Source organism: Lissotriton vulgaris, chromosome 2_1 (genome assembly GCF_964263255.1).
Source record: "Lissotriton vulgaris chromosome 2_1, aLisVul1.2, whole genome shotgun sequence".
Classification (NCBI taxonomy): domain Eukaryota; kingdom Metazoa; phylum Chordata; class Amphibia; order Caudata; family Salamandridae; genus Lissotriton; species Lissotriton vulgaris.
The window spans coordinates 1,710,049,865-1,710,065,591 of record NC_141687.1 but is presented as its reverse complement, the minus strand read 5'-3'; positions in this window follow the sequence as shown (position 1 = coordinate 1,710,065,591).

Here is a 15,727-nt window from a genome sequence, read left to right as displayed (position 1 = left end):
TTCTGGATTTGCCGCATGTGACACCTGCTGCATAACCTCACAAAATTGTACGGGTTAGATTTGCTAACTTTTCAGCAATGCAGCAAGGCAACTTGCTGTGCTGAGCTCTGTGGAAGGAAAGGAGCAGAAATGCGCCATATCTACTAACATATGGCGCATTTCTGCTCTCCCATAGCACTGGCGCTCATCAGGCAGCCTAGCGCCAACGCAGGCACCCTTGCACCACAGTGCACGGTTGCGTGCATTAGGGACAAGATTGTTTATGTTCATGGGTACCTTCTTACACAAAAACAATCCTTAGAGGCACAATCCTCTTTGAATGTGTGCTGCAGTAGAAAGAGAAAGCAATGAGGAGAAATTATGATGATCCTCCTTGTTACACCAACCTCGGGTAGATGCACCATTTGGGTGCAAAACCAGGTCTACTGCCTTCAGTACATCTGGGTTTGCGTCAGACCGATGGGTGGATGCAGGGGAACGCCCATGCTGTACCCATGGACTGCCTCCCTGGTACAAAGCAATGCAAGGCAGCGCTAGGGGCTGCCTTGCATTACTTTTATTTTTACGACAGTCACTAAAGTCATGCAAATCAGGTTTTGCATGACTTAGTAAATCCAGAAATACATTTCGCATCAGAGGTGCATTAATAAAGTGATGAAAACCCAATGCAAAACGTTAGTAAATGAGAGACAAGTTTCTTGCTCAAATAGATCTAAAGTTACTAAAACCGCTGTGTCATGTGTTGCTGTGCAGTGGAAGGCCCTCCACAAATGTTGACTGGTCGCCTTTCAGTTGCTTATTGCTGTATTTGGCTATTACTCTGGTACTAATGAGATGAAACCTTTGTCCAGTTACAGTTGATGGGGCCGAGTTCCCTAATTCCAATTTACTCTGAAACCCCCTGCTTAGAAGTGTAGAGGGGAGAAATAACTTGTCACATCAGTTTCACAAGCACAATAGATCATGACTCCGAAGAATCACAGACTCCAGGTTCTAGGTTAGTTGATTTATTACAAAGTCAAAAAAATAACTGGGCATTCAAGCACCTCAAGATAAGGTTCTGGAACTACATCAGAACTAATACAAAGCAAACCTACATGCAAAATACCATCTCTGGAGCTCGAAAAGAATGACAAATTCCAAAATCAGAACTCAGGCAATAAGTGCCCCCACATCAAGATCAGAGTTCATTGGAGGTTTGTGAGTAAAAAGCATAAGCCTGACCCTACACTACACACCAAATACAGGAATATTGGTAAGTGTCATTCACAAATTCTGCATGTTAATGTTTTTAGCTAAACACATATGTATTGCAACATTAGTTTCTTCACGTTCATGCGGAAAATATCTCTAGCACATCACTTTTGACATTATTACAGTACACATTCTACTGTCCCATGTTAATACGACTAAAAAATAAATGTAGGTGCAAACTTCTCGTGACTATGATGCGCCCCTTCAAATGAAAAGAGCACAACCACGCTCTATCACTGTTAACGTGTAAAAATGATCAAAATGAAGAAATACTAACACAAAATGTGCCTCATTATGCTGCATAATTTGCCTTTTCTTGACATATTATTCAGTCAATTTTGATGGAGAGTATTCAAAAGTCCTGTCTGTGCGTGTGGCCCAAAGCACTCTTGTATAAGCCCTTCACTCATATAGGGAGACTTCCCAGGCTCCCTTCTTCTTCCCCTACAACTACCGTCCTGCCTCACGAATAACGTAGGAGGAGTGTATAGAAGCAAACTTTGGCAGTGAAGCAGTCAGGTCGGTGGTTCCTAGGGATGTGCTGGAAACCAGCATGGCCCTCCATACGAGAGGCCCAGTTGTTGGTGTGATGTTTGTCACACTTGATAAACTCTGACTCTGCAATCAGAATTTATCAGATGCAACAGATACCACCTGATTATAAGTTCCGTGGGAATGTAGTGTGGATTGTGGTGCTTACTGCACCAACATTCACATGTGCCAGTGAATACAGGCTATTAGTTCCCCATTAAATATTGGCAGATTCGAACTACCAATATCTATCATAATAGTCATAATTGTGATATATTTGGTAAGAGGAGTCATCACTCACCTATTGCAATTAACCGGGATGCTCATAAAAAGAACATAACCCTCTTACTGGTTTATGTCTAAGGAAGGAAGAAGTTCAGTCATCTCTCCATCCCTGCTGGGGCCGGGAAAGTGTACGTACACAGTGTCAAGTGGTTTCAAGGTCACCTGCAGTCTATCTGTCACTCACAGGAAATTGAGGGGTGTGGAAGTGGACAGTTCATTGAGGGGCATTCATTGCGTCACTCACCCAGAGGCTACACTAGTCTGTGGGCCTCTTTTTTGCCCAAGATGATCTTATCTCATGCCCCCCTCCCCCCGTTGTGTATGAGGTCCTCATTATAAGTTTACAGCCTTAGGGTGCATGTGTGGTAAATACCTTAAATACCTCCTATTCCCAGTTTTCAACATGGAAATTAAGCATAATGTGGAATTAGCTATTAACACACCATATTCAATATCGGTGGCGTAGCTAGGCCTTAGGCCGCGTGGGTTGGCTCCTGTGTTTGCCACCCATGGTGGCCGAATCTAAGAGGGGCCCTCAAAACTCGTGCCGCCTGGGGCAGACTCCCTTCCCCCACTGTTATGTTTATGTTTTGCCTTTTGTCTATTTTTCTGATCTTTTTCCCCACCAATATAATTTGGTGGGTTTGACCTGAAGGAATTTAGCAGGTGTTAGAAATAGGATCTCTGATTGGATAAGGCTTGCGCCAAAGCCAGGCAGAGACCACCACTCTAGTCAGGGCAAGGGAGTTACACGCAAAAGAAAACCCTGCTCACGCCCTTGGTAGCTTGGCACGAGCAGTCAGGCTTATCCCAGAGGCCATGTGTAAAGCATTTGTGCACGTACACACCAAAAACATCCCAGGCACACTACAAAAGGAACTCTACACAAGGTGATATCAAAAATAGCCTTCGTATTCTCATAACACATTAGAATGGTAAACACATAATATACATGGTGCCACCTGGCACTGGGTCATATCTACAAGGGATTAAATACACCTGACAGGGCCCACTGGACCACAGACAGAACCATCACAAAGCAAACTTAGTAAAAGTAAAACATGTCATAAACGCACAACCAGTAACCACTGGTAATCACTGTACTTAGCATTAGCCTGTAACATAAACTACATTATGCACAGTATCACATCAGGCCTGAATTATATTCTGCGCCAACCTCACCAGCATAAACACATTAACTCCATGGCTGCTAAGGGTTCCCCCCCCCCCCCCGGTGCTGGGATCCCAGATTTTCCATTGTTCATGACGAACTCAGCTCGTCATGAGTGCAGCTCCGCTGTGCCTCATGACGAGCTGAGCTCATCATGAGCATGGAAGGAGTTAAGCAATCCCCTCATAAGTCTAAACACATTAGACCCTAACCTCCTAAGCATAACTCACATTAGGGGCATAAATCACACAGTGAAACATAATCTCGCTAGCATAAACCATAATATGCAAAACAACCTCATAATCATGAAAAACACTTTCAGAGGTATAAAACAGGGTGTGTAAATCATACTAGATACATTACATTTCCTAGGACCACATAATCATATTAGGGCCTGGCACCCTCCAAACCTAACAGTGCCCCTGGCCAACCCGCCATCTCAAAACAGGCTCAAATGCCCAATGTCTGACAGTCAGGGCGCGCTGCCAAAGCAGCGGAAGTCAAGGGTGCGCACTCTGCACAGGCCTAAACGTTGCAGCTGGCACTAAGTGCTGCACAGCTGTGAATGTCAGGGGCAAAGGAGTGCTCTCACGCCTAACTCAACATGCCGCTGAAGAAATAATAGCCTAAACGGTGCTGCTGCCCACTACTTGCTGGGCACCTGGGAATATTAAAATGAGGCCTGGCACCACTGTGCCTTCTGGAACAATTTCCAGAATGTTGCAGCTGCCCTCTGTCTGTGGAGCAGCTGTGAAGATTGCCAAACTGGTAGGGACACGGACCCCTCTGGCCCTCTCAAGACAAATATGCCCCCTTCGTTGGAGCCACACAGGGCTCTAAAAATAATCATGCCCAAGATGTTGCAGCAGCCCGTAACTGCGGCGCTGCTGTGAAAATCAGCACCACACTGGGGGCACTAAAAATGCTCACGGGCCCCTCTGGCCCTTTAAACTACAATGTGCCCCCTTCGTTGGAGCAACCCCCTATCAGGCAGGGGCCGCTCAGGAAATAGGCCGGGCTTGGACTGGTACCAACAAGGCGCCCCTAGAATCCCCCCTTGGAGGAGCTGCCCGCTTCCTCTCGTGGGTCCTCTCAGAACTAGGAGGCACTGGTAATGGGCCATGCGGCAGCTCCACTCACAGGGTGTTGCCTGCAGGCTCCTCTTCTTGTCGGCACTCTGCTCTTCGCCCGGGCTGCACATGCGGGGCTCTCTCTCCGCTGAGGGAAGCCCCGCCTGGAATCCGGCATCATGGTGAGGCGCGCAGGGCTCCCTCTTCACCACGGGACTCCCGTAGGGGCAATGGCCGGTCTTCCGGGTCGCCTTCCCGCTCTGGGGGAAGGTGGAAGTGACGCCTGCGGCCCCGCCCACAATCAGGCAATGGGGCCTGTCTTCCGGGTCACGCTGAGACGCTGCCCGGCAGTTGCCGTTTCTCCTGGTGCAATGAGGGGTAGGCTCCCTCTGAATTAAAGATATAAAGCGGGGTGGGCACGAAGCAGCAGATAAATGCGGGGTGTGCACCCTCTCAATCCCGGCAATTTCAGGGGAATCCCTACGCTCTGGATTTCCTCATGGCGATAGGCAGCTCGGCGCTGCGAAGCTCCAGGGCTCCTCCCGGAGCCAGATTTCAGCCATCGCAGGGCGCAAAAGGCAGTTCAAGTCCTGGAAGTCTTGGACTATGAAAGAAAAAGCACAGGGTTCAAGCAAGAAGTTCCTCTCCTCTAAAATCAAGCACTCACAAGGCAATAGAAGCAGGCAAGGGTCCTGTAGAAACAAGAATACGTAAAAGGGTCCCAAAAAGTCCTTAAGGCATCAAGGGGCATTGCAGGGCCCAGGGAGGCAAGCCCTCATGGCAGCCCCCCTGGGCCCCAGCAGCCACATGCCCCCACAGGAACAACAACCAAGAACTGTACAAACTCATGGGGTCACAGCCCCTATATTTATACCACATAATCCTTTGTGTAAAAGTGCAGGGCATGAGAGAACCAGATGCAACTGGTTTAGGGGAGCTTTAGAGCACGTTGTATTGCTCAGCTCCTCTCTCCTTTGTCAGGTGGTGGCTCAGGGATCAGACGCACCACAGGGGGCGGAGTCAGCATTGTGGATGGAAGGCACAGCCTTATTCAGGTCCCAGGTGCAACTCCTCCCTCCCATCAGATATCTCCATTCACCACTGGGCTGACTCCCCTGGCTCCTGGAGTCACCCACACCTCTCAGCTCCTGTCGCTCACAAGCCAGACATGCAATTCACATCAGGCAGGCAGACACACAGTACACAGAAATGCCAACTTCTAAAAGTTTTACAAAGTTGTGACACGTGTGTAGCTGTGTCACAGGAGTTGCACAGCTTCATGCTCATTTGTATCCGATTCCGACACGTACTCAGTGTTAATCCATATTTCACTCCATTTATTTTAATCCAATATTTTATTCAGGTTATTCCGTCACGTCACAGACAATGAGTCTCCAAATTTTCACGCATTTTGAATGCTTACGAATTGCCCATCCGGGCCTATGCACAGGCACATATAGAAACTTCATTAATCCATTGTTTTGCTTCACCCAAGGCATTTCGGTCATATCGACCTTCCTCAGGGGTATCTACAATAGTTAAAAAATGTATTGAAAATTCATCCATTAGCCCCATAACAAGCGTGTATCACAAAAAACAACTAGTGCTATACAGAAATCCAAATTAATAATCCAAATTAATAATACCACCCGATCCCAAAATTTGCTGCTCATATGTTTCCCTTTCATCATTCCCCACAAACATATGCAGTGTCTTGTATTATCCCCTTAACCTTAAAAAAAAAACATTTCCCTTATCCATCCACAGATCTTATCTCCCATGACGCGTTTACTCAACCCATCGATAACACCATCTATCGCACCCTCCCCTTCTCCCCAGTTTGTACCTGTGCGCCTCTGCTGCTGTCTAAGACCGTGAAACCACCCTCTCAAATCGCCATGTTCAAACCCCCACTCAACTCGGCATCTGGTTTTAAGCACAACACTTCTATCCCACCTGTGCTCATTCCCACCTCGTGACTCCCTTACTCCTCCCTCCCAATGTAATTCAAAACCGCTACATTACCCTCCCTGTCTTTCCTCACCAACAGTCCCCTAAATAACCCTGTGTACATATAACTTATCACAGTGACAATAAATTCGGACATCATTAATCTGTAAAATAAAATAAATGGAGTGAAATATGAAAAACTCGTTAATTGACATCATAAAGAACATTGGCTTATTGGAATGGTTATCGTGGGAACACTTTTGACATCTCTTACAGATTTATGATGCACAAATTTATTGTCACTGTGATAAGTTATATGCACACAGGGTTATTAAGGGGACTGTTGCTGAGGAAAGACGGGGAGGGTAATGTAGCGGTTTTGAATTACATTGGGAGGGAGGAGTAAGGGAGTCACGAGGTGGGAATGAGCACAGGTGGGAGTGAAGCGTTGTGCTTAAAACCAGATGCCCAGTTGAGTGGGGGTTTGAACATGGCGATTTGAGAGGGCAGTTTCACGGTCTTAGACAGCAGCAGAAGTGCACAGGTACAAACTGGGGAGAAGGGGAGGGTGCGATAGATGGTGTTATCGATGGGTTGAGTAAACGCGTCATGGGATATAAGATCTGTGGATGGATAAGAGAATTTTTTTTGTTTTAAGGTTAAGGGGATAATACGAGACACTGCATATGTTTGTGGGGAATGATGAAAGGGAAACATATGAGCAGCAATTTTTGGGATCGGGGTGGTATTATTAATCTGGATTATTAATTTGGATTTCTGTATAGCACTAGTTGTTTTTTGTGATACACGCTTGTTATGGGGCTAATGGATGAATTTTCAATACATTTTTTAACTATTGTAGATACCCCTGAGGAAGGTCGATATGACCAAAATGCATTGGGTGAAGCAAAACAATGGATTAATGAAGTTTCTATATGTGCCTGTGGATAGGCCCGGATGGGCAATTCGTAAGCATTCAAAATGCGTGAAAATTTGGAGACTCATTGTCTGTGACGTGACGGAATAACCTGAATAAAATATTGGATTAAAATAAATGGAATGAAATATGGATTAACACTAAGTGCGTGTCGGAATCGGATACAAATGAGCATGAGGCTGTGCAACTCCTGTGACACGGCTACACACGTGTCACAACTTTGTAAAACTGTTTCAATTTGTGCACTGAAAGGAACGGAGCGCACAAAAATGGAGTGGATGCACGCTAAAACAGAGAAAAGAGATTACAGAACAAAAAAGCCAAAAAACAGGGAGTGCTGCAGATTCTCTTGCAATGGAACTTCTAAAAGTGGCATTTCTCCACCAGTCACCATAAACCTGCGCACACCATTGCGCAGCATTTATCCTCAGGAGTTCATACATACTAAACTCGCCGCTGCACTCCTCTCATATCACATATCCCCCATGCATTCCTAGGGGAGGGCAGGCCAATCTCACCACACGCACTCAGAGAGCGCATGCACTTTACACTGGGCCACAGTGCTAAAGTGTGCAGAGGCCAAAATTCACTACCACTATGTCAGAGATTTAGGCAAAAAGCTCAGGAGTGAACCTGCCAAAAGGGCAAAGTACAACAGCAGGGATGTGATTTTTACCTCACAAATCATAATTCCGGTCCCAATGCAAACACCATTCTACACGGGGATCAGAATTTTACCTTATCTCGTAGTGATTGTCAAAGGGATAACTGGAAGAATGTATAGGCTGCATATTTCCAAGCACATGAGAACAGACACAGATGCACACATCCCCTTGGGAACATCCTCTCCACAACATCGACTTCGGGGAACAAATAATCCCTTCCTGGAGCACGGCTACACTCTCCTCTGTCTAGACTTTCTACTCTTTTCTGTTCCCAGGGTGGCAGCACTGCCATTTTCATCTTGTGGACGAGTTGCTCTCAGATGATCCAGGAGTCCTGGATTATTCCTTATCTTGACATCTCCACTAGTGTAAATTGTGTGATGCTAGTTAAAGCACATATTTACACTGACTCAGTGACCCTCGAACTTTGGGCAAACAGAACACATCTCCAAAAGGTAGTATGGTTCTTCTATGTGGAGCCACAAAGCAATACATCAACTTCTCCTCTGCTGTCCAGGCTGGATACAAAGTGTCTTAAGCTGAGCTGCTTGAATTTGGCAATTGAAAGATTGGGCATTTGTTAAAAGTACTGAAAGCATATGTTCTTGGTGGGTCTGGTGTTTAGGGAGAACCCCTCACCCATCGATTCTATATGGGTGGCCTGTGGCTGCAGCATGGCTTGATGTGTGCAGGTGGGCATACCCTCCACGGTCTATGTCTACCATGGACAAGGACAAGGACAAGAAATCGGGCCACTCAACTGAAGGAAAAATAGATAAAGTCACGAGGGCCCCGGCCACTCACGCTGTGTAGATGTTTGCAAGGTCCCCCATCCAGCCCCGCCAGCTGAGGCTCCCTCGCAACTATCCTTCAGACCACCAGGGAGTGCAGAGAGGCGAGGCTTCTCTGTTGCACGAGCACATGTGTAAACCTGCAGATTGCACGACTGAATCTCCAGTGTGGAAGACAAGGTCCATTCATTGGCTAAGTAAGTGAGGAACCTTCAGGAGTTCCGGCTGTTCTGAAGCGGCGGGCTGAGGAGCCAGAGGGCCACTCCAAACACAACCATCTGCACCTTTTTGGGGTCCCCGAGGGTGTAGAGGTCCCCAAGCCGGAATAATTCTTCTTGAATTGGTTCAGATCCTAGATCTCATCCCCAATCAAACACAATATTAGTAGAACACTTACAGCAAGCCCAGCTATAGGACTCCTCCCAAAAGAAGGTGCACTTAGGGATAGTGGAGAGGTATGGAAATGGGTTTAGAGTTTAGGCAGGGTCCAAAGTGACAGAGGAGAATCCGCTAGGTGCAAATCTCACATATTTCCGCCGTGATCAAGCCCTATGATGTCTCTTGCCCTTGCGGCCCGGTGAGGCAGCCGCCAACTGCGTATCTAAGGGCCTCTTTCTCCCAGTGCCTTCATACAACCTTTCCCTGGCAGCGGGTAAACTATGCTCCTCAACCCACTACTAAGCACTCGCATGGGTCTCGATGAAGAAAGCTTTACCCTGTGGAGCACTTTCACTTTAGAAGGGAACAGCAGCATTTACGGGAGGTCCATCTGTGCAGCTTTTGCTTGATCCCTGGAAAGGATATGCACTGCAGCTGCACTTTCACCATCTAGTCGGGGGAAATGATGACCCTGTCATTGTCACATTTGAGGTCCTGGATCTGCCAGGCCCTTTTGAGTGTAACATCCCTGTCTAAGTAGTAGTTCAGGATCCGCAGTATAATGGGGAAGGTAGGAACCCTGGAGAGAGGCTTCGGGCCAGAGCCCTGTGGTCCCTTTTCAGCACAAAGCAACTGGAGATGTCGTCCTCTGGAATCCTGTTCCTGAGCTTACTCCTCTTGAAGCTAAACTGCTGAAAGGTAAAATTCAAGCCAAAGTGGCCGAACGCACATGCTAAACACTAGTGACTAACCCTTCTCACCCGCTGAAGGCCCTGAGGGGACATTGGGAACGTGAGATGGGGCCCTAGAGGAGGTAGGCTGGGCAGAGGCAAAAATGGCTGCATGAACCCTGGTTAACTCCTCTCACCTTCACTTGATTCACTTCAGATGGTTCCATCGCATATACTACATACCAGTGCTGTTATTTAAAATGGGTAAGTGCCTGCACAGTAAGTGTTTCATATGTGTGACCCCAAATGGCTCCTTCTATCAGGTGGTTTGAGAATGCTGGGTAATTTACGAATAGTGAAGGAGGGCCCATACCACATTGGCACGTTTCTTGAAGGTGCCTCTCGTGCCTGCCCCCAGAGTGGTATTGCTAGGCACCATGTCAGACATTGGGAATAGCTGGGCAGTGCACAGATTAGGATTTAAGCCCCCTTCTTTAAGGGCTGGTTTAGGGGTATATGGATAGGTGTGCGGTGGCCGAATAGGTAGTGCACATGGCAAGGGGTTGCCCTCCGAAACATAAGAAAACATGGGGTGGGTGGTGGTCTTGTTTTCATTCGACATTTGCTGGGCTGTGATTTTCTTCTCTTAGTGTGCCAATTCTTGCTCTCCATGTGTATTTCTCTTGCAACGTCGATGATGCTGAAGCATTTCTGTGGTGGCCCTGGCAGCAAATGGGGGGAGGCTGAGGTTTGGGGGGTTTGTTGGTTGTTTTGACTACTCATGCAAAAGCAAAAAAAAGAATTAAATTTGCGGCTAGTGATGTAAATAAACCTGATCTGCAAACAGCATACATTATCTCATCCATAACAGATAGACCACCAGGTGCTGTCAGATAGTTCATCATTAAGTGTTTGTGCTCTCTCTCTCTCTCTCTCTCTCTCTCTCTCTCTCTCTCTCTCTCTCCCTCCCTCCCTCTCTCTCTCTCGCTCTCTCTCTTTCTCTCTCTCTCTCTTTTGTTATCTCTACCACCAATCCTGAACTACAGGTAGTCCTTCTTAAAGTGTAGACTGCCATACAGTCTCTTTCTTTTGGCCCATCCTGCTGCTCTGCCCCCTCCCTCTCCATGGGTTTCAAAGCCAGGCACTGAGAGGTTAAGAGTGTATTCCTGTGGTGTCATACCATTTTGGGCTAGTCATGACCGCGAGGAGCCAAAGCCAAAAACCATGTCCTTTTGCACCTCACCCTCCCTTAACAGCCCTCAACCATTTATCACTATCCCAATACATTGCCTCCACAGGGGTGAGCCTTCACTGCTTCTACGAATACCCCCAGAGACTCTTAACGAAATCTCTATGGTTGCACCTACACTGCACTGGGCAAGAACACCATAGGTCCTCAGCTGAGGTGTCTGAATTCCTTGAAATTCCGTAGTCAGTACTGTGAAATACAACATCAGATTTCCACTGTGTGTAACCAGTGCGTGCCAATGAATTGCTTCTATGTCACACCCGAGGTGCTTCTGAAGAGCATGCACAAAGACTGCATGCAGCCTGTGTTGACCCCATCAAGGCTCACTGGAATACTCGATCATCTACTAGGCTCACAGTTTTCAGAACATGTCTGCTGGACACTCTCAAGTAACTCATTGGTGGTCATCTTAGAGCATTTACTGTGGCTGCCTGTAACTAAGGCACTCCTTGACATCAGTTTTTGGCATAGCCTCTAGGGCCTTTATCTAGGCTGCCTGAAACTAGGGCATGACATGGACTACCCTTTGGTTGCTCTTGGATGGACCAATGTATCCCCCCTGCCTGTGATTATGGAACTCCTATGGGCTGGTCTGTGTCACTACTGGGTTTCAATACTTATGGCGTCATTTATCCTTTGCACGGCTGTTGGTGACTCTTGGCTGCTCCATGCTGGACAGTTCACAGTCCATACGTGCAGGTTGCTTTCCTATCAGTCCTGGGGAAGATATAGAGGGGCATATTTACTAGAAAATGACCCAGCACTGTGCTGCAAGGCGTCTTGCTGAGCCTAGCTGCGTCATTAGGAAAGTACAAGGATGTGTCTTATTTACAGCAATATGATGCCGCCCTGTGCTTTCCTCTGCACTGGCACACAATTGGCAGCCTAGCGCTAACCTAGGCACCCTTGCACACTAGTGCGAGGGTGCCTGCATTACTGGAGTGATCGTTTTTGAGCAGGAAGGTATCCCTTCATTGACGGATCATTGATAGCATTTTCCTACTTCTATGTGTGCTGCAGAATAGAAAGAGCAAAAAACAAGGAGAAATAAACGTAATTCTCCTCAGTGTGCCACTTTAATGCCTCCCTGTGGAGGCGTTAGAATCCGACGCATTCCCAGGTTTACGAAACCTTGTAAATCTTGGAACATGTTAGAAACCATGTGTGTTGCTTGTTAACATCCACAGAATCACCCATAGAACACCCCTTTCCAACACAGTAATGCGTGAAAGGGGGCCATATTTACTAGACAATGAAAAGCTATGCAGGGTGTCTTTGCGTGGCCTTGTAAATATGGCTCAGCATTGTACATCGGAGCCTCAGAGCGTCTTTCATGAGTGCCTATATCCAGGGCATCTCCTCTGTCAGTCCCAGATGGATTCTCTGCATGTCCGCTCCATCAAGCAAAGCAACGGGTTCATCTAAACTGCATGCACTGAATTACTTCCCTTCCTCTCTCACACATCTAGGCACAGGAACCTAAGGCAGGATAAGAACACTGCCCTGGTCCCTCAAGATTGACACCAAAAGAGCCCGCCACATGGGCGTCACTGCGATTGAAAACTCCCCCGCAGCATAGGGGTCTGCCCATCGGCTAACATGCTTTGGCACCTCTCTGGGGTGAGAAACGCTCAGTACACTTGCACCAGTACAGTTGCACCTCTGCTTTTCTGATGAGCAGGGTTGATGACCTGAGCTGGGGCACTGTGTCAGGTTCTGGTGAGGAGAAGGAAGCACCAAAAGGAAGGAAGGAAAGAAAGAAAGAAAGAAAGAAAGAAAGAAAGAAAGAAAGAAAGAAAGAAAGAAAGAAAGAAAGAAAGAAAGAGAGAAAGAAAGAAAGAAAGAGAGAAAGAAGAAAGAGAAAGAACTATACTCCGTAATCCTGTATTCTGCTCGAGCAGGGAGAGAAGCCCGAGCAGCAACCCTATATACAAAGAATACTCATGGGAAAGTGAGTGACACTGTTTTCAACATTTAAGAGAGATTTTCATTTGTAGAAAATAAGGGAAATACGAAGAACTCAGAAGAAAACAGCGGAATAATTTGAATCTGGGAAGATCCCTGCATAAATAGTTCCTCAGATGCCAAGATAATTCCAAGGGGTTTTTGTTATTCTTACTTTTCCCTCTTACAAAGTCTAGAAGAATGTGGGATTGTTCCAAGATAGGAATAAGGTCTCAAAGAAAGTAAAACACAAATGATTAAAACTCTAATAAATCATGCAGACTTGGCACACAGTACAACCAAAGATGAAAATGATATCCTGATCTCGTAGTTAGATTCTTTCCTACCTAATTAGTTAATGATCGGGCTTGAGACACAAGTAGACATTAAAGTGGAGAACTGCCACGAGAAATGGTGACTCACAAGCAGAGGAAATATAAATGAGGTTGTACAGGTTACACAGTTTTCAGAATATTCCCCATTGCAGATAGGTAATAAAGGCCCCATCTCGATTACCGGTGCGGAAGTGACAGCCTTTTGATGTAAACATGTACAACACTCCCTCATCACCCTAGCCTGTTTTGGTCAATCGCAGTGCTTAATTTGTGCTGAAGGCACAGGTGGCAGCACCTCCGCTCATTTTTTGGGACTAAGACTTATTTGTCATCAAAAGGCTTTAACCCAGAGCAAGAGAGAAAGGAAGGCAGCAAATGGACAAAGAAGGGCCAGAAACAAAAATAAAGGTTGAACTCGGGGTTGAAACAAGAATCTACACGAGTAAGAGACAAGGTAGGTAGAGTAGTGGAATAATGCGTCATGAGGTGGAAACAAGACTAGGCAGCCTGGTATTTGAATACTCCGGCAGAGGTCTCCTAGAAAAAGTCTGTGGGGCCCTGCTCTATTTTTTTCTAATTTAATCAGTGAAACACTGATGGCAGAAATTGATTTTAAATTATTCAGTTTATTTTGGATGAATAGCTACAAAACATGTACATACATAAAACATGGCTCATGAAAGGCGTCACAAATATCTGTCATACGGAGCAACATTGAAAAGGCTGTAATTGACCCATACACACACAAAAAAATAAAAGGTACCAGATGACTAATGTACTATGTATATTCTAAAATACAGACATGTCCACTGGAATAATGCAGCAGGAGAGGGCCAAAATATGTGGTGGGGTTGAGCAAAATATGTGGCAATGAGTAATGCGCCACATTTTATGATAGCATTACCTCATTATGTTGTGATTTAAACACTTGTTAACAATGTCTGGGCATTGGATGCACCTCATTTGTTCCAGTTTGACACTCAAATATAGCAACAAGCTACAGAAAGGTGACCAGTCAAGCGCTGCAAAGGGTCTTTCACCGCACAACAACACGTGTCGCTGCGCTTTTAGTAACTTTTGAACCATTTGAGCTAGAAGCAAATCTTTTTTTTGTTAAAATGTGCAGATTATAATGCAGAAGGAGGATTTTGAGGCAAATGCAACACATCTAGGATTATGAGAAAAATGCCACAAATGCACAATCACATAATTCTAGTGTCCCTGTATACAGCCATTCTACAAAATTAAATAAGGCATAACACACTTCAGCCTTCATCACCCCACTGCCGTCTAAGATTTATTGCTGCTTTCAAAACTTGATTGACACCATAACATATTAGCAGTAGCACATTTACAGAACCATGGCTAACACAAACTATGGCCTATACAAATCAACACAGTGCACAGGAACAGTTTCCCCAGGGCGCTTTTAAATATATAATAGACAAGTTTTGGGAATGCCAATAGGTCTGGCTTTAAAGGAATTTGTATGGCGATGTGGAGCATTACAAGTAGACAGCATGGGTTTGGATATATATTTGTGTGAAAGCAAATAATTGTTGAATAATATTGGTGTAGGTGAAAAGGTCACGTGACAGTTGCATTGTCAAGACAGAACTAAAAATTAATGCAGGTTAATGTCTGCCCGCCTTCTATCCCTGCAGCTGCCTGCAAAAAACATCATTAATTATCTAGTTATCTAAGACACTTTAATAGCATTACAATGTTATGTGTGTGTCCCTGAAAGTTCAAGCTAAGGCAGCTGGATAACTAAAGCCAATGATCACAGAAGTGTGGAAGGTAGTCACTTTTTTGTGGAAGCACACAACTTCTTCCCACTCACAACATGTACTCCTGGCTCCCATCATGTGGATGGAGCCAACCCCCTTCTCTTGTTGATTCTTGCCTAGTTATCAGGTGACAGCTGTGCTTTTAAGGAAACTCAGTGTGCTCATATTGTTTGTGAAACTCTGAAATAATCAAATTAACTATTTTTTGTGGAAAACAATGTATTAGAGAAGAAATTATACATACTTCTCAAACAATGGGAACATATGCACATCCATTTATTAAAAGCAAGTACTCAACAAGAAGTTGAAAACTTCACTAGCTTGTATATACAGCCTGAGACTAAACTCAAGACAAAACAAGGTTTAGCCATAATTTGCTCATATTGTTTGTGAAACTCTGAAATAATCAAATTAACTATTTTTTGTGGAAAACAATGTATTAGAGAAGAAATTATACATACTTCTCAAACAATGGGAACATATGCACATCCATTTATTAAAAGCAAGTACTCAACAAGAAGTTGAAAACTTCACTAGCTTGTATATACAGCCTGAGACTAAACTCAAGACAAAACAAGGTTTAGCCATAATTATGTGTTACACATTTAATCTCAATGACCTGTTCTTAGAACAATTGGCTTCCCTACCACTGCTGGAGCTGTCTACCACACAGTCCACCAGACCTTTATTTTCCTGCGGCTTGAGG